Source organism: Salminus brasiliensis, chromosome 5 (genome assembly GCF_030463535.1).
Source record: "Salminus brasiliensis chromosome 5, fSalBra1.hap2, whole genome shotgun sequence".
In the NCBI taxonomy this organism is placed as follows: Eukaryota; Metazoa; Chordata; class Actinopteri; order Characiformes; family Bryconidae; genus Salminus; species Salminus brasiliensis.
In genome coordinates this window covers 10,981,628-11,001,868 of record NC_132882.1, presented here as the reverse complement: position 1 = coordinate 11,001,868, position 20,241 = coordinate 10,981,628, and the positions used below count along the sequence as shown (strand labels likewise).

At 40.7% G+C, this 20,241-nt stretch overlaps 1 protein-coding gene across 2 annotated transcripts in view; it reads right to left on the bottom strand.

The window, feature by feature from the left end:
* itgb1a (integrin, beta 1a) overlaps positions 1–17,104 on the bottom strand; it is a 47,052-nt gene extending 29,948 nt beyond the window's left edge. Inside the window, exon 1 of one of the 2 annotated variants that reach the window (XM_072679375.1) lies at positions 16,835–17,104. The gene's annotated coding sequence lies outside the window, so the exon portion shown is untranslated. Of the gene's footprint in view, positions 1–15,819; positions 15,952–16,834 lie in introns of those variants that run through there. The other variant, XM_072679376.1, reaches the window with a different exon arrangement.
* Between the last annotated feature and the right edge of the window lie 3,137 nt (positions 17,105–20,241).

Sequence of the window (20,241 nt, the reverse complement as noted above, 5' to 3'; positions counted from 1 at the left end):
TTATTAATAAATATATAATTCACAACATGAATGATATGTTCATCCTCCAAAAAAACTAATTTCCCATCTCTGGCACAAAAATTATTTTTAACATTTATCCTTTATTCAGACACAGTCGCCATATTTACCTTAAAACGTGATCGTGGTGGTTTGTGACAGGGTGGTAAAACTCACTGCCATTAGTTATATATATATATATATATATATATATATATATATATATATATATATATATATATATATTTATTTTTTTACATTAATAGTATAAATATATAGTGATTTTTTTGATATTTTAGAAATGTGAAAAGTCATGCATTAATGAAAAACTTAAAAATAGTGTGTTAATTGTAAAAAATAGTATTTTCTTACATATATCACGTTAGCAAGAACATGTGACTTAATAGTTTTAAGCTTCTGCAACACTCTTTGGCACCTATTGACTTAATGCATTTTAGCAAATGTTGCGCACTCGTTTTGTAGAAGGCTGTCTACTGAAACTTCATTTCCTGTTTGCTTTCCTAGATTCTTTATGATCTGCATCACGAGGCCTCAGTAGCTGACTAAGTTATGGATACATGTGGCTACCAGACCCCGCAAAATCTAAGAAAGGATGCCTCAATAAACTATTCAGACACAGCTGCCTGTCAGTGCCCACCTCCCCCCGGTCACTTCCCTGTAGAGCCACCTCTCCATATAAGCCATGTAGACCACATGCTGTGCACAGGACAACAGATCTCTGCTAGGGACTCCAATAACTAACTAAATAAATACATTTACAAGTAAAAGGCTGTACTTAAGGTCTTAAGGCCCATATGTATCCACCAGTACTTTACAGATGGAGGAAAGCCACCAAAACTTTAAACAAGAAGCTCAGTGGTTTTTAGAGAAGTTTTTTTTGTCTGGCGAAAACATCAAGCTGACTCTCATCAAACAAAAGTGCTGTTTCAGACAAACATCTGGCATAAAACCATGAGAAATGTTTGAATAGATATTGAGTGCTACACAAAATTACACACATGATCGATCACTGTAATAAAGATCTATAAGTTCTCTCCAAAAAAAAAAAAACGGCACTGCACTTTTATGGTGGTGAAGGAGCACTGAGGTTTCCCTTACTCAGCACTGCAGGCCTGCATCCAATTCTACTGAAATTAACTTGGATAGACTCTTGCAGGATAGAGCAATGAGGCCATGGCCATATAATCAAACGAAGGGCAGAACAGTACAGTACAGTAAGAAAAAGCGTTGATGGGGCCAATACCTAAATAAATAAATAAATAAATAAATAAATAAATAAATATATTTGGGCTGGGCGATGTGGTAAAAATACAACTACATCACTAAAATTAAAGATATTTTTCACAATACACAATATTTATCATGATATATTTAATCAGACTAAATACATGAGTAGCAACAGATTCTTTAACACTTCTATTCAGATACTCTCCTGTACTGAATACAGAGATTTATATTCAACATCTACTGAACTTCATAATTAAAAAGGCTAATTACACAGTCAGAAACCTGCAGTTGATCAGTGTTCATTAGGCACTTGCAGTATCCTTGATATGCTTAGAAAAGCATATTGTATATTACGATAACAAAATTTATCACGATGCAATAAAATATCGTCATATTGCCCAGTTTTAACACACACACACACACACACACACACACACACACATATATAGTTGAACATTCATGACTATTTATTAATAGTTCTTCATCTTTCTTTAATGATGTTTAATGGTACCGTTAAAAATTAGACAGAAATGTGTAACCTTCAAGCCACATTCATTTCCAGTTCAAACTTAAATACAGATACGGATACAGATAATCACATCGCATTACACACCTAGTCTATTACCACATATATATATATATATATATTCAAACAGAACACAGACATCTTCGTTCAAATCTTACCAGCCCTGAACAATACCAAATATTTGAGAAATAAACGGCCAAAGAATCCAAAATAAACCTCAAAAATATTCCACTTGCGAGAAGCTATGTGAAATTTTTAGAGGCTGTGTCTTTTAAACTCGTAAAGGCTCTTTTCAGATGGTGTGCCTTACCGGTAACAAACCTGACAACATCCTGAAAAGAGATAAGACTGGTGACAGTCTACGTTTAGTGTTTGTTAGCAATGTTAGCCTGGCATCTCACTTTTTCCAGACACTCCCCTATGGTAGAAGACTCAGGACCATCAAAACCAGCACAATAACGGCCTGCTAACAGCTTTCTTCGCTGAGCTGTAGCGCTCCTCAACCACAGTGGACACCCCAACAATGACTGAACCGAACTGGATTTAAGTGCAACACAGTACTGCTACATTACATGTTGCTCATTTGCACTATGATTATTTGCACAGCTGTACAGATGTTCATTTTCGGTCAAATGTTCCTCTCAGTACATAATAGTGTGTGTATATATGTCTATATTTAGGCTACATGTGGATATGTAGGATTTATACCTGTACAAGTACAGACTTTCACACCTCTCTTAGCTCCCTCAGCTTTTACTTTTTGTACTTTTTAAACATATTATTTTCTATTATATTCTATTTATTGTTTAGTGTTACTTGTTAACAGTCTGTATGCTTGTTGAATATCATACTAGTGTATGATGTTTACCATGTAAAATTCCTTGTATGTGTAACACACTTGGAGGAATAAAGAGATTCTGATTCTGAAACTAAAGGAGCACATGTCCGATACTAAACATGTCTAGACTGAATGACCGCAACTCAGTAACTGATCAATCAGGTAAATTAGATTTTTTGATGAACTGCTCCTTTACGCAACTGATGGATGAGCCTAACACAGGAACACTGATACACCTTCCAAAACCGAAAGGGAACTATTCTACAGTGAATTCTACCCTTTTAATAATGCAACATCTGTGAATATAGATGAAATACACTGCATGTCCAAATGTTTGTGGACACCCCTTCTAACGAATGCATTCGGCTACTTTATGTTGCTGACACTGATGTGCAAATGCACACACAAACACACAGCTTGCCCAGTCCCGGTAGAGAAGAACTGCCAACAGAATAGGACTCTCTGGAGCAGATAAGCATGAACCTATTGGCACCATGCTGCCTAATGCCAGGCGTGGGCTAGAGGGGTATAAAGCCCCCAAGCATTGAGCTGTGGAGCAGTGGAACTAACACTGTTCTCTGGAATCATGGTTGGTGCTTTATCCAATACTTTCGGGATGAGCTGGGGAGTTGAGGATGATGAGGTGGGATGTTGATCATCCAACAATCAAATCCTCACAGCAATGCTAGAAAATGTAGTAGAAAGCCTTCTTCTCTGGACAGTAGAGACAGTTAATCCAATAAAAGAAGGTAATTTTAATATCACTGAATTCAGGAGAAACAATGAAAGATCAGGTTTCCCAATACTTTTGTCCACATAGTGTTTTAGTACTTGTGCTGTCCACTGCTGTAATGTACAGACATATAGGAGCACAACACATAATGATGGTACAATTTCTCAGCCTTGAATGGTTAATCATGAACAAAATGATTCCTAAAACACAGGGGAAGGACTGTGAGTTAAACCCATGTGTAGTTCAGTGCGAGCTGAGTGATCCTGACTGAGCCTCGCCAGCCGTGCGATTGCTGAGTTAGCTTTCTTTCACTGGCTTTGCAGGAAACTGGCCTCATCACAGAGGACAGCAGCACACAGCCAGGAACGTGGCCAACAGCCCAGGCTGGGGGGGTCAGAGTATTAAAAATGAGACTTAGCCTGCCTTTCAGAGCAAAAATCTACAGAGCAACTCCAACAAACCATTTGGGCAATGAATTAACCAGAACCTGGCGATACTATACGCTTCACAACACGAAACATATGTTTCACAACATTGTGATACTAAAAGATGGCGATATATTGCATTTTTTAAAAATCTAATTTTAGGAAAATTGTCATTGTATAAAAACACACCATCATATGAATCAAATCTGAGGAAAATAAAGCTTTTTATCCATTTAGAACAGTGGCATCTGAAGACATTTAACATTTACATTTAAGGCATTTAGCAGACGCTCTTATCCAGAGTGCTTTGCTATTCACCCAAGAAAAACCTCAGCTAGTTTGAATAGACTAATAATTTAAAGATACCTCTAAGTTTAGACTCTACTAAACACAAGTCAGTAAGGTGACCATTCTGCTATTCACCCAAGTACTCTCTGAAGAGGAGGGTCTTCAGTCTGGGTTTGAAGACAGCGAGTGACTCGGCCGTTCGGACACCCAGGGGAAGCTCGTTCCACCACTTTGGTGCAGGACAGAAAAAAGCCTGGACGCTTGTCTTCTGTGGATTTTGAGGGATGGCGGGTCGAGCCGAGCCGTACTTGAAGCTCGAAGGGCTCTTAGTGCTGATTGGCTTTTGACCATTGCCCAAGACCATTGACCACTGACCAAGACAGAGTGCAACACTGCTACCTAGAGCGTAGGGTTTAAACCTGAGCCACTGTTCTGACACCAATATTAGTATGTAAACAAGGGGTGTCCTGATCCAATCCAGTGACTCTGGATCGTGGTGGGGGGGCAATCCTGGCATTTTAAATGGATTGAGGTGGGTTTAAGGTCCAGATCCACTTCCAATGCTTAGGTTTGAGGCCGTCTTCTAGGCGCCATTAATAGACATAATCATCAGCTGCTGCAAATCAAGACAGAGCTTTATTTGAAATGATAAGTCCAGCGATGTTACCAGTTAGCAGCCAAAACAAAAGCTCAAAAGCTAAAAGCTAATTCCTATAATCCAGTCCGCCAGAAGAGGACGATTAAGCCACTCTCTTATAAAAAGTTCTCATCTTTTTGTCCATGCTGCCAAACCACCCAGTTTGATCATCTAACATTCCTCCTTTCTCATCTTTCCTCCTGAATTCCGCCTGGTTAGAAACCAGACTATGGTTGATATGCTCTGTTCTACCAGCGAGAGAACCATGCTCCTTTCTTTAGTCCTAAACCAGCGTTTTTGTTTAGAATGGCGCATTTAGAACCGATGAGGAGGCTAAGTCTAATGCACACACACACTGAGTGTTATTATTTGCAGAGTTGTAAAAGGACTGGGGGCCAAATGGTCAGGTGGGTCAGTCAGACTGGACTGTAAGATATTAAACACTATAGAGTTTAAAACAGTTGTTTAAAAAATGCTCCAAATGAAGTAAATCCAATTAGAGTTTAGTCTGATTACAGAAACCGCCACTTAAAATACAGTGATTTTACTGCTGTTTACTATGGGATTGGTATCGGCCAATAGTCAGCAATAAGAAATTTGGATTGGACCAGGATAAAAAACCTTGATCGGGACACCCTAATGTTACCTATTAATTAAAATTCACCACTATGTTATTGAGAATCTATACAGCATTACAAAACATAATATCCTGATACTTTGATATATCAATATTTTCTTACACCCCTACAAGCCACAGTGTCGGGTGACACACAGCCTGACTGTTTGTACAAATAAGACAAGAAGACTTGTAGCATTTGTTCAGGCGCTTCTATCCAGGTGGTTGTCTCTGGCGGAACAAATTAGCACCACGTCTGCCACAGAATCTGCTATATCTGACTTCTGCTGAGGCCATCTCCATGATTTACAACCTGGGAACATGGGGCACTTCAACATGCCCATCTATGCCTTTCAATAAGCTGGCTAACTGATTCATAACGCTGAACAGCAGAAGAAGAGATCCATCACTCTGCCAGAGGAAATTCAACATGCTGTACAAAGCAAGCAAGATATCAGCCGTGTCTGGAAGACAGCAGCCATATCAATCTGTAAGCACGTGTCGTAAACACTACAGTTAGTAATGATTCATGAAGAGTAGACAGTTTAAACCATGGGCCGGACGAAGCAAGGTGGGCTCCCTTAAACCTGGACGGCCCACACAGCTGCATGCAAGCTTAGCGTTAAAGACAAGACCACTCATGTCTTTAAATGTCTCACATCAAAGAACCTGGTTGTTCTGCTGAAGTTCAAATGGTCAAATGTCCTCTAATTGTCCTCTAATTTAATCTGATCTGGGAAGAATACTCTCAAATTAAAGCTAACCGTCTAAACTTTGATCCTAGGCAATTAGAAGTACAGACAGACGTGTATATGGCAGCTTAAAGTTGGATTATTTTGTGAAATATACATTTTATTAAGTAAAATCTGTCAAAACACAACCACAATTGGACTCTCCAACACAAGACCTCTGAAGGCATTCTGTGGTATCTGGCACCAAGACATTACCAGCAGATCCTTTGAGGCCAGCATGTCCTCCATGAATTGCATTATTGAGTCTTGAGCACCCATGACCCTGTTGCTGGTGTTGATGTCCTTTCTTGGAGCACTTTTGGTAGGTGCTGTCCACTGATTTTATTGCTGCAGAGGTTAGGATCTACATTTTAGGCAGTAATTGAACAGTCGGTTCTTGAAGGGGATTTGTTGGAAGCAGAAAAAATGGGCAAGCATCCTTATCTGAGCCACTCTGACAAGAACCAAACTGTGATGGCTAGACGACTGGGTCAGAACATCATCAAAACATCAGGCAGGTCTTGTAGGGTGATCCCAGTATGGTCAGAGCTGTTTTGGATCTACACAATTATAGGCAATTTAGGTTTAATGTTATGGCTGATTGGTGTATGTGCATTTTGCTTTTTCCAACAAATAATAAATGGAATAAATGGAAATTGTACTCTTCAAGTCTTGTTTCCTTTATATTCATAAATTCATTTTGAATTGTGTGTAATATTACACTTCTAGGAGTCTCATTTGTATTATGCATCCTTTTGTTACATTTAAAAGTCAACATTTTTAATACCAATAACAAGATAAATGAATAAAAAAGATAAACTGTGCAAAACTACTACAGAAAGCACACTGCGAGGTGAGTGCTTACTATCAGCACTAGATAAAGCAGAGTGTAATCGTCCAGTTTGTGTTTTAATGTTTATTTGAGGGCTGGTTCAGTTCTGTGGAAATGTGGCTCTCAGCGAGACATTTAAAGACACCCTTTATCCAGTCGGGTACAGACGCAATGCAGAAAGCTGCCCGCTATTATAATAGCTCTCAGATGTCTCCTGTTGGGCCAGAGGACTCGCAACTGAACTTTAGAACTTTGTTACAACAGAGCGGCACAATTTACACTGCTGCTTAAGGAATGTTGTGCACTATAAGCTGTGATACAGCCTGGTATAACGCTGATACACAGCATTTTACACAACAAACACTGTATTGTCTACAAGCCCCAAGAGATCACTTCATGCATGAATGAGAGGTCCATTTCAAATACCAGACAAACTGGACGACACTGTACTGACCACATGCCAGGGCATTACAAACCCCTTTCAGGCTAATTTACTATGTGGCGTCTTTCTGGCCTGAGGGAACACAGGCCTCATTGTGAACAACAGAGATAGCAGATCTGTCCTATAGAGCTCTTCTTTTCCCCAAATCCTCCTGAAGAACTGAAGAGTAAGAAGAATTATCGATACTTAACTCCCAAGATAACCAGTATTACCAATAAATGAGCTTCTGAGCTTGTTCAGAAGGCCAGTAACACAGCACATGTTATTAATCTAGTAGTGTATCTGTTGAAGATGGTGTAAATGAAAGGCAGGGGGTTGGACTGTTCTTAGCTTGCAGGGTAGCATTTAATGACACACAAATTATTGTTTCGCTTGCCAGTTTTCTCCAACAAATCTCGCACAATGACTTCTCTCCCATGACATGATGAACCGGCCAAGTTATAGAGTTATAGAGTTCTGCTTTGCATAACGGAGCACAAACCAGGAGCCTTCATCAGACAATGCTACCAAAGATGCTGCTTTCTTGGCTGGAGCCAAGATTTTAGGAAGCAGCTGTTGATGCTGGACTGAAAAAAGGTTCGCAAAGTTCACAGCGTTAAAAATGCATGAAGCAGAAGGCAGAAAACTAGTAATGCAAAGTACACTATGTGTCCAAATGTTTGTGGACACCCCTTCTAATGAATGCATACTTTATACTTTATGCACCCATTGCTGACACAACTTGTCTATTCCCTGTAGAGAAGTATTGCCAATAGAATAGGACTCTCTGGTGCAGATAAACATGAACCTGTTGGGACCATGCCAAATGCCAGGCATGGGGTAGAGGTGAAGCAGTAGACGGGTTACTCCAACAAAAGTAGGATGTTAATTTCAAAAGGTGTTGCCCCAATACCCCAACAAGTGCATAAAGTGTACTTGAGTAACCATACTGCGTTTAAGTATGCAAGAAAGCACTGAGAGAATGATGCATAGGGAAGGTTCACAGTAATTGTAAGGCTGGATGCTCAGTGGTATATGAATTATAGGAAGAACTGGTGATTTAAGAGGATAACTGAATATAACATTCCTATAGACTGGTGAGCATTACCAGACAAACCTGATGCATTGGATAGGGCAACATATTACTAAATCAGCACTGTCCTAAATGGTGTATGTAGTAACAGGATGTCTCTGGATACGCTGTTCCAGAGTTTGAAATGTTGGACAGAGATAAAGAAAATGCTCAGAGCCATCAGAGTTCATTTTCCCCACAAAACTACAAGGAACAACAGACACACTGAGCATCTGAGAGGAGCATTTGAAGAGAATGTGGTTCACAGCAGTGTACTATAAGAATGCTCTCCGCAATTCAGGCAAGAAGGCAGAAAAACAAACCAAGCCCACAAAAATGTTCTGAGGAGTAAAGACATTCCCAGGTCAGAAACAAAACATTGGAAAGGTCCTGAAACAGAACTCTAGACAGGAATAGCTGGTAGTCTCCTAGTCACAATACCAGAACTCAGTGCTCCACACCAAACAACATTATGACAAATCATTGAGCCCACTCACTTTTCTTGCCTGAGAACTAAATCTTTTCATCCTTTGTAATTCAGACTCACTCAACTCAGGTAAAAATGAATCAACCTGACTATCATTTAAGTTCTGATGGTGTTAAAGGCTGTTTTCCAAACTGCAGTACTAAAATAGTACTGAACCTTTCAGAACTACTGAAATTCTTATTAGTTTAGTCTAGTAGGTCATGCCTGACAGCAAAGAAGAGAAAGACTTGCATCTCAGCAGCATTCAGCATCCATTTCAGTAAGGTGCTCTTTGGCAACAAGGCTAAATTACCATAACGTATCAAGTTCACTTCACACTGAGGCCCTCTTCTAACACTCTGTCTGTCTGCCTAACAAAATAAATATGCCAGATCCATTTAGGAAAATTAAAATGGCTGTTGCAGAATATGAAAGACCACCCATGCCTAGAGGCCGATGCCCTCATCAGGGTCACTTACATTTACAGCATCTAGCAGATGCTCTTGCCCTAAGTGACTTACAGAGATGCTTCTCTGTCCACTCAGAAAATATCTCTAGCAAGTATGAATAGGCTAAAATCTAAAGATGCCTGTAAGTTGAGATACAGCCAAACAAAAGATGCACAGTAATAACAGCTGTGCTGTTTATCACCACTGTCATACAAAAACCTTCTCTCCATTTTTGCTGTTTTCATTTTTTGAAAACATTTCATTTATTGTCGATATCAAAGCTTGAAAAGAAAAGGGACACTCATGTGCAATCACAAGTTTTTAATCTGATTTGCAAAATCAGTGCTGAGTTGAGTGCTATTTAACCCCCTTAACACAGCAAGGCAAGGCTTATTACACACTGTGGTGTATTACTCAGTAACTACAGGGACTTCTGTAGAAACTGGATGGGGCTATTGTTTGGTAATAGAAGGGCAGGCAGGCCATAGGGTGTTTAAGATGTCAAGAAAATGGTTTAGGTACAATTTCAACTATTATTATTAATTTATAGTTAATATCACATGAATCCTCATATGGAAGTAAATAAAACCATCAGTGCAATAGGCTATTTTTAAGTCTTTATTTAAATCTTTATTATGTCCTGAATCAAAAAATGTATATATACAGATGGTAAAATGTAGTTCACCAAAATACAAAGCAGTGCATGTCTAGTCTATACAGGTCTCATCAGACTTCCAAGCCGCCTTAGTAGCACGGTTACATTTCAGGAGTGATACCAGGTTACGATAATTATATTCAGGAACACCGTTGCCCATCTAAAACTGCATTATTAGCTACTGTGTGTGGGCACCACTGCATGCTGGTGATAATCTGGTGGTATTGTTCATAAAGAACATTCAGTTGAAATGTAAAGCCTTAAATTACTGGATTTTACTAGAATTCAGTTCATCTTAGACTGATTATTCAGTAACTACAATGAACCTCTGTACTTATGAATGCGTGGACTGGAAAGGTGCACCCACATACAGGCAGGCACAGTACAGGAGGTTCTTCTTCAGAAAATGTGCCCTTATTGCAACATCACATCTTTAGAATGTGTATCTGGCATTAAAGGTTTTCACTGATACTGTGACTAAAAACAACTTCAAGAATGTCAAGAAAGTCCTCCAGTCGGCTCAGTCGTGATTCTGCTGACACTGTGCCTCTTCAGAACCAAAGCCCCAGTATCCTTTAACACAGCTGAGTGACTGACAGCAGACAAACACAAGCAGGTTTGTGCACACAGACACACGCACACACACACACACACACACACACGAGAAGCCGCACATGTGTGTAAGAAGGTGTCATCACTAAAATGACAACAATCTGTGCTGCACCTGGGCTTGTTTTGGGGGTTGCATTCAGTCAGGTGGCAGTCATCTGCCACACACACACAAACACATGCGGTCATACGAATGTACCAGATGTATAATGTAAATGTAAGTGGTGCAACAACTAATTGACTTATTCACAACCAACCAAATTAGTTGCTAACTAACTTCCTGGATGAACGTGGACCCCTGACTACAAGCCAAAGTTGAACCATAACAGTGTGGAATACAGTTTTACTGCCTCGGATACTTCTTACGGTAATGACTCCCATTCAGAGAGCAGCTGTCTGTGTGTCACGGGAACGGAGCGTGTGGATAAAAGCTTTAAGGAGCCAGAAGGCAACACAGTCACGCATCTGCAGAGACATCAGTCTGGTGTGTGAGTGGGGAGCAGAGTTCTGTCTGTGAGAGTCGTGGGAGTCTCTTATGGACACTTATGGACAGTGGAGGGTGGGAAATCTTCAAGTAAGCCAACCCAGAGATGTTAGAAATGAGAAGACAGTCACTGGTCACAGTCACGGGGCAGTGGTGGCTCAGCGGTTAGAGCGCCGGGATATCGATAACAGGGTTGTGGGTTCGATTCCCGGGCTCGGCAAGCTGCCGCTGTTGGGCCCTTGAGCAAGGCCCTTTACCCTCTCTGCTCCCCGGGCGCTGGAGTTGGCTGCCCACCGCTCTGTGTGTGTGTGTACTCACTGCCCCTAACACGTGTGTGAGTGTGTGTTCACTACCAGATGGGTTAAATGCGGAGGACACATTTCGCTGTACAGTCCACACTGTACAGTGACGAATACGTGCACCTTTATCCTTTTTATCCTTTTTTGGTTGAAAGATGAATGGGAGTTCTCGTAGTGCTCAACATGGCGTCTGTTATATAAGCCCTGCCCCTCAATGAAAAGAGCCAATCAGATTGTTGGTCACAGATCAAGTCCCACCCTTCAACAAAAAGAGCCAATCAGCCTGCTGGTCACAGATCAAATCCCACCCTTCAACAAAAAGAGCCAATCAGATTGCTAGTTACACAGCAAGCCCCGCCCTTCAACAGTAAGAGCCAATCAGCTTGCAGATTACCAGCGACAGAGGATTGATGATATTGTGGCTCCGGCCAGAACATGTCAAAATAAAAGTCACTAATACAAACGAAGCAGAAACACAAAATAGTTTCAGACGGAAAGCTAAAGTTACTGTCTGACACATTTCCCTTCCTTTCCTTTTTTTTCTGATCCGAAAAATTATGGGAAAACTGATTTAGTTTTAAGATTTTTCTTATATGCCACTTGGTTTTACATTTTGACAAGAAAGATATATTCAAGTTTTATTATCTTCTATTTTAGCAGGAAAATTTCTTAAAACAGTGTTTTTTTAAATAGGTTTTTATTTATTATTTATTTTTATTTACTCTTTATTGTTAGCAAATGTATAAAACAACCCTAAGATGAATTTAACTATTACTCATTTGGAAATTTAGTGATTCATAATCTGAATAATCGTTTATTCATTTCAAAAATCGCCAGATTTTTCGACAGTCGTGTGTTGCATTCCTACCTGTGTGTAATAAGATGTATCTAAGCCTAATCACAGACTTAAACCTAATCAGAACCTCAGAAACCAAAACAAATGGTTGAACTCATTCAGTTTTAACCAACATGACGTAACCATTGTAAAAAGCACTTCATGAAGTCAGGACCGTTTCGTTGTGCAGGTCGTGCTCCTGTATTTCTCTGCTTTTCATTTTTGCCCTGAAACTATATGACAACAAGCATACAGACAAACAACTCTGCGCAATTATGCTTATCTCTAAGGTGCTGCACACTCTTCCCTGATTAAAAGATGTCCTGGGTGGCTGCACTGCCCCTCTCCCTCCCCCTCCCTCACTCACCGCTCTGTGTTTACTGTCACTACTAGATTACAGCAACGTCCGTCTGCTGCTATGAAGGACATGACCGGGATGGCCAGACAACCTTCTCTAGAGTGAAACGGTGCCTTGTCCCTGGTGTCTTCCCTGATCCAATCAATCAAGCTTTTAGTCCTCAGGCCAATGCCAGTTAGACAGTTAGAGGACTCTGAATGTCAATGGTTAATTTTACCCACAGTCTAATATTAACCAGACCAGTCGGCCCATCAGAGTGAAAACAAATAATCCAATACAACCAGAATCAGTGTATCTGAGCTGTGACTGGAATTCCAATCTAATTAAAAGACGTCCTTTGTCCTTTGGGTAAATAGGTTATCTGTTGCCTCATACAATACTACAGCCTATGTTAATGTTTCTATGTCTTTATGAATTTATTTAACTATGCACATAATACTAATCATACACACATTTTCATGATCAGATTTTGATTTTAAACATACCTAGATGTCTAGTTCTGATGATCAATGACTGGCTTCCACAAAAGCTGGGAAATGAGGGACCTTCTGATGGCAACTGCCAATATGCCAATATTTTATACAGTTCTTCATGGCAGATTTAAATGAGAAATTAATTAAAAGTTAATAACACTTAATTTGGCTGCATATTCCTTGTTTGCAGAAACTGCATCATGCCTGCGACCACTGACATCACCACACTGTTACATTCTTCTTCTGTGAAGCTGTTCTGTAATTTGTTCTGTAATTTGTTGCTTGTTTCGGGGCGATCTGGGGAATCTGGTGATTGACATGTCCACTTAAAGTCCTTGTTTGTGTTGGCAGTTTGTTTTGGGTAACTGTCTTCATGCATGATGCAGCTCTGCTCAGTTAGAGTCGATCTATTCCTCTGAATTCATTCTGCTGCGATCATCAGAAGTTCCATTACAAAAAGGATCACTAATTCACTCCCAAAACCAGCCATGAAAGCTGGTAGAACTTTCCAGAACTTTTGAGGCTCATCTTTGCAAACGCTAATCTGGCCATTTCAAATTTTTATATATATTTTTTTTGCTGTAGACTGTTTGTATCTTTTGGTTTGGCCTCTATTTTTCTGCTCTGAAAGTCTTTGAACGGTGTGTTGTGACCTTCTCTCCTGTCCTGTGGAGGCTGGTGGGGATTTCACTGACTGTTGCTTTGGAGGTTTTCTTCACAGCTCTCCTAATGCTTCTCTCATCACTTGCTTATTATTGCGTAGGCTAAACACCTCAGCACAGGCAAGGAAATGGTCTTAGGAGTGTTTTCAACTGTTTTCAAGCACATTTAGTAGACTGGTTCCCTTCCAGGTTTGCTTGCTCTGTCTTTCAGTCAAACTCAGCATTGGAACAAGGTGGGCTTGTTTTTTCCCCCCACCTGTTTTTAGAGTGTGACGCCACCAACCAATGAGCACCCACAACACCCACAACTGTGACTCTCTTAAATGCACATGGTAGGAAGACAGAACAGAAATTTGACGATCAGACACATCTTAATTTTGAGAGATAGTTCTAATTTGAGAAGCGTAAAAATGTTTGAATACAGCGGTATACGGTATTACCGCTATGCTGCCCAAGCCTGGTCAGGACAGCAGAGATGTCCTTCTTTTTTTGGTTGTCCCAAAGACAACTCTCTAGTCTTCATGTTGGTTTATCCCTTTTAATAACTAATCTTCACAGTTAAAAATCAGAGAGAAGAAGACACTGAGAACTATTAACTGTTTAAAGCCCTGCTCCAACCTGGGCTCCAACCTCCAAATGGGTGGTTTCAAAGGTGCCATGTTTAAAGTTCTATAATATACTAGACGTACATTTCTAGGTTTGATATATTAGAATGTGTGGTGAATATGTGGTGAATATGAATTTTTGGTGAAAATCTGCAAGAATTTGGCAGAAACAGCGTAACTACAGATACTCCTGCTTCAAGGCCAGTGTGTAGATTTCCATCAGTTTCACCAATTAGTCCTTTATCATGTAGACGTGTTCTGACTGAGTAAAAGCTTTGAGGCACAGACTAATGATCGGCCTGGATCAATAAATCAACACATTTGCACTGGAGTAAAGGGACTATTCTTTTTTTTTTTTTAAACATTGATTCAGGTGCACATAGACCAAGGCAAGAGGAGATCAAACAGGTTTCTATTGCTAATTTTAAACTGACCAAAGGTGTGTTCCTCATTTCTGCCTGCTTAAAAAAAACCCTGCTGCTCTCAGAAGTGACTAAGGTATACAGCCTTTCCAATAAGTCTTACACTTACACACAGTAATGCACAATGCTGTTAGAACTGTAAACATTAAGAAAATACTGTTAGTTAAAATATTGTTTACCAACATCAAATCAACGTCTAGATACACAGATATTTAAATTGAGCTCCTAAAATGTTTATATTTTGCAGTTTTCTGCCTTCATAACTAGGGCTGATTATTGCAGAATTATATTCATATATTTTTATTTTTATGTGTATTTCTTTGCTTGCTTACAAATGTAATATCTATTTTTAAATAATATGATTTTATTATTTCTGTATTATTAAATTAATATAATTTAAAAATCAACACAGAAAATTCTGTATCAGTACTGAGAATTTTTTTAAAACTATATCCAGCCCTATCTGTAACCCTAGGCAAATAAATCATTCTTGTCTCACAAAACTTTGTATCTTAATTAATATCTTAATTAATTTTTCACTGGCAGATGTTCTCGACATTGTGTCAGATTTTCACGATGAATGGACCAATGGAAATGCTCTAGAATGACTTAGAATTTTACATTGGAATTGATTTGGAATTTCTACATTGACCTGCATTGAAAGTTTACCCTCTTGCTGGTGTGTTCAAGGCCGCTTGCGTTGCGTGTGTACAAGGTCCAAATGTTTATTTGTTAATAGACATTATTCAATGTCTATTTTCGAAGATGCATCATATAAAATGGGAAAACCAGAATCAGAGGAGAAGCTGGAGACCTTTTTTTCTAGCTAATCGTTTACAGTGTTGCTTCACCATGTCGTAATTCACCAACATGATAAAATGTGAACATGATTTATCACTCTGACGCCGTGTCTCTTGACACTCGTCATTAAATTGTGACTGCAAATCATTTATTCCCGTAGGAAATGACAGAAATAATGGAAATGACTGGTTGTTCTGTCGCCTGCTAGTGTGAACACAGGGTAATATGGCGTTTTCCTCCTCCTGTAAAGTTGCTATTTTGGAAATTTGGAGATTTACAAGGTTTGTGCACAATGTCACACTTATTTGACAAGACAAGACAAGACAACCATATTCACCAGATTTGTGTCAGACAGATGAAATTTGGCTTTCGGCTTTATCCCATCTGTGCAGTGAAGCACACACAGTGACAGTGAACACACATGCCCGGAGCAGTGGGCAGCCTTTGGGGAGTGGAGAGGGTGAAGGGCCTTGCTCAAGGGCCCAACAGTAAGCTCTAACCGCTGAGCCACCACAGCCCCCAGTGTAATCACAGTCCAGGTAGATCTAGTCCCATTAAAAAAGAAAAAAAAACATTTTTAGTGTGTGTACTGATCATTCCAATGGGGATATGTATCATCCACACAACAAATATTAACATCTATCAACTAATTCCTATCCCGGTCTATCCCTTTTCAAAACACACCCTAAAAACTAAAGGTAAAGCAGTGAAGTATGAGAGCAAAAGTTTATCTATTAAAAATAGATATCAAACTTTATTATGGAGTTAATTGAGCATGTATAAGCGTAGATAAAGGAAATATTGATTATTAGCAATAATTAATTCATATAAACAGCAGTTTGACAACTTCAGTGAAAACTGTATATAGGGGCATTCGAGCTGCTATTTTACTGAGCCAGTCTTTGAAGCACAGAAGTAATTTGGACGTCGACGTTTTTCTCTGCTTTTTATATCCCCACCAACCTTCCTCCAGCATGGCCCGTTATTCAGCCCCTCTGCTGAAACCAGAGCTTTAAACACCCACAGATCCCTCCTTAACTGTCTATCCAGACCCTATAGTCTGTTAAAATACTGCAAGTGGTCGTTGCTTAACCTCTGGGACTTCTCACAGGTCTCAGAGTTACAGCAGCAGCTCTCAGCAAAGAGACACAAACAGGCTAAAGTTCGCCTCTCACTCTTTACAATTCCCCGGTCCACCTTAAATCGCGCAGCGGTTCAGACCAGTGGCCGTACAGGCGTCCGCGCGTAACTGCTGGAGCATTTAAGGTGGAACGGGAAATCTGAAGAAGCTGGAGAATAGGTGCTGAACTTCAGCTTATGCTCTTCCAGCTTCAAGGAGGAAAGCTCTTTACCTTTAAAACGCGGAACAGTGGCGTCTATGTATCGGAGGACTCAGCAGGCTGGAGTCCCTCTCTCTCTTCTGTTCTCCTGTCCTCTCTGCGAGCCTCGCCAGCGGCTCTCTGCCCGAACGGTTCCAGCGACCCTCACCAGACCAGTTTACTCCATTCTACTGGTCTCCGCAAGCAAGTACTCCAAAAAAAGCCTAGTCTGCGGATTTAGCGTCAACTTTACACGCCAGCATAGTACCAGTACCAGAGCAGAAAGGAGAAGAGCAGACTGAAGAGAAGTGAGACTGAGAGAGAGAGAGACTGAGAGAGAGAGAGAGAGAGAGAGAGAGAGAGAGTCTATGTGTGATAAAGCGTCCTCTACTGGGCATATCTCACACCAGCAGCTCTGACCTGCTTCCAATGACTGAGTCCAGCTACTTGAGGTGCACCCATTGCTGAATACTAAAGCCATGCCCAAGGCCAAGTGCCATCTCTAGGGTGGTGCCGTGGTCCCCACTGTGACTGAGCTTCACCCAATACCTTTGGGTATTGGGCGTTTGGCCGTTTATGATCCAGAACTAATCATCCAACATCCGATGTCACTGATGCTCTTGTGGCTGAATGTAATCAAATCCTCACAGCAATGTTCCAAGACCAAGTAATTAAGAAGACAAAGTAATAGTAGTCGTCATGAGAGTGTAGCAGTAGTACACCATATGTCTGACTGGTTGTGGACACCCCTTCTAATGAACGCGTTCAGCTAACACACGTGTGTGCAAATGCACACACACACACAGTCCCTGTAGAGAAGTATTGCCAGTAGGGCTCCCTGGAGAAGATACACCTGAAACGATTGACACCATGCCTAATGCCAGGTGTAGGCCAGAGGAGTATGAAGCCCCCACCTCCCCTGTGGTCTGTGCTCTCTGGAATAATAATGGGGAGCTGGAGATGAGGTGGGGTCGTGTTCATCCAGCATCCTGACCTGGTCACTGCATGCAATCAAATCCTCACAGCAGTGCTCCAAAATCTAGTAGAAAGCCTTCTTGCCGGACAGTAGAGACAGTTACTTCAACAAAAGCAGGATCAATTCTTTTTTAATTGCCATGATTTTGGAAGAAACAATGAATGAGAAGGTGTCCAAATACTTTTTTCTCTCGATATGGTGTAGTAGTGGTAATAGTAGTAGCATCAGTAGTGTAAAACCAACAGTAAAAACTGTTGATTTAATGAATATACTGTCACGTATACCTTCACGTAACAGCTAGGGTTACACATAGGGCCCAGCGCACCCAGCCCAATCCCTTCCACCCCATTACCCACTACATTGCAAGCTCTATCAGGTTGGCACCTCCCTTCCTATGTTGCTGTGGCTGTTAATGATCCGATCAGCAACATTTCCTATCTTCAAACATTTCGCTTTTGAAGTGAGCTCACACATGAGAACGGCAAGATCCTACTCCTAACAGTCAAGGTTGGTGCGGCTGTTTATGACCCAATCTACAACACTTCAGCTGGGGACTGACAAGACCCTAAACCCTACCAGTTAAGAATACACATAACCTTCCCCTCACCCATCCATTAATCACCCACTACATCACAAGCTCCTCACAGGGGTCATCAGATTGGCACCTTCCTTCCTGAATGTTTGGCTGAATTCAGCACACGGCAGCTCCGGAAGGCTCAACAGTGAAGTCCTGCACCCTAAACCCACTCTACTAACAGCATCTGCACAAAGCAGCCCATACCTCCCACCACACTACACCTTCAATCACACACTGCCCGTCCCCACCCTACCTCAGCCATTCTTATCAGCAACCACTGACTAGATCTTTCAGCAACTCCTGAAAGTTCCTCCATGGCCGCCCCCAGGGCAGCACAGCATGCGGCCTCCGTATCTGAATTTAACCAGTGAGGACGTAGCAGACTGCGCTACACACCCCCTAACACCTATCTCTACTGGTCTGAAATATGCCCCATGTATTATAGACATAGTATGAATATACAACTCTTTTTTAATTCCTTGACTTTGGAAGACACAATGAATCAGCAGGTGTCCCAATACTTTTGTCAATGTAGTGTAGTAGTAGTAATACATGTAGAAGTAGTAAGAATATACATATTAATAAGGATAAGTTTTAAGAGTAAATGCTCCCCACAGTTACTGTATACATACAAGCAAATAAAGTTACATTTACAGGCATCTTATATTGCTGTGGTCCAACGAAAACCATGTATCTCCATTTTTAGTTTTCTCCCTTGTTTGAACCTGGTAGCTGCTCTGTACACTGTGTCAATAATTCTGAAAGAACAGACCAATAGAAATGCTCTAAATGACTGTAAATAAACTCTACACCTCCTGTAAAGTCACCATTCTGGAGATATGTGTTTTTCTTTGGACGGCGACAATATACTTCCCCAGAATTTCAGTGACTTTAGCTGTAATTACTGCTGAAATGGATAAACCCCCTAAAATGACCAATTCTGTGTCAATGAGAGCTCAGGTTTACACTCTATTTTATTGATGTACATGTATGTATGTGTTCTGTAGTCCCACACCAACACCAGCAGTTAAGACCATAGTCAACAGTTGACCATTTACTCGAAACCCTCCCAAATATGCCTCAGACAACTGCAGTGTTTGTGCGTGTGTGTGTGTGTATGTGTGTGTGTGTGTGTGTGTGAGAGAGAGAGAGAGAGAGAGAGAGAGAGTATGTGTGTGTGTTTGAAGGAGAGAAAATAAAGAAGCAATTGAGGCTCCTGACCTGCTCTGGAGAAGTCACAGCCACTCACAGCCTGCCTAGTCTGCGCTCCCACTCCGCTGTGGGTGTTCACGCCTCTGTTTTCTAACTCGGGTCACTCTCACATTCCTGAAGAACACTTTCTGTTTATGTTTCATATCTAGAGACACATCATCAATGTCCCACCTCCAGAGGCTGGAGGAAGTCATTTTCCTGTCAGTTCTCTGGAGAGTTCAGAGCTAGTAAAAGTTCCTCTCTCTCTCTCTCTCTCTCTCTCTCTCTCTCTCTCTCTCTCTCTCTCTCTCTCTCCTGCCTATTTGGAACGATTTCTGTTGGCATTAAGATTTGTCACCTCCTGTGTTAGTGGAGCTTTGTTTTCAGTGTTTCAGCTTCACAGAAAATGTAGCAATGTTGTCAATCTGCAAACCTTTAACCTCAAGGACTGTGGCTATGATTAGTAGTAGTAGTAGTGTAGTAGTAGTAGCAGTGTAATAGTGGTAGAATTACTAGTAGTAGTTGTTGAGGTAGTAGTAGTGAAATAATAGTAGTAGTAGTGTAGTAGCAGCAGTAGTAGTACAGTAGTAGTAGTAGTAGTAGTGTCATTATAGTAGTGTAGTAGTAGTAGTAGTAGTAGTAGTTGCAGTAGTAGTAGTAGTAGTAGTAGTGTCATTATAGTAGTGTAGTAGTAGT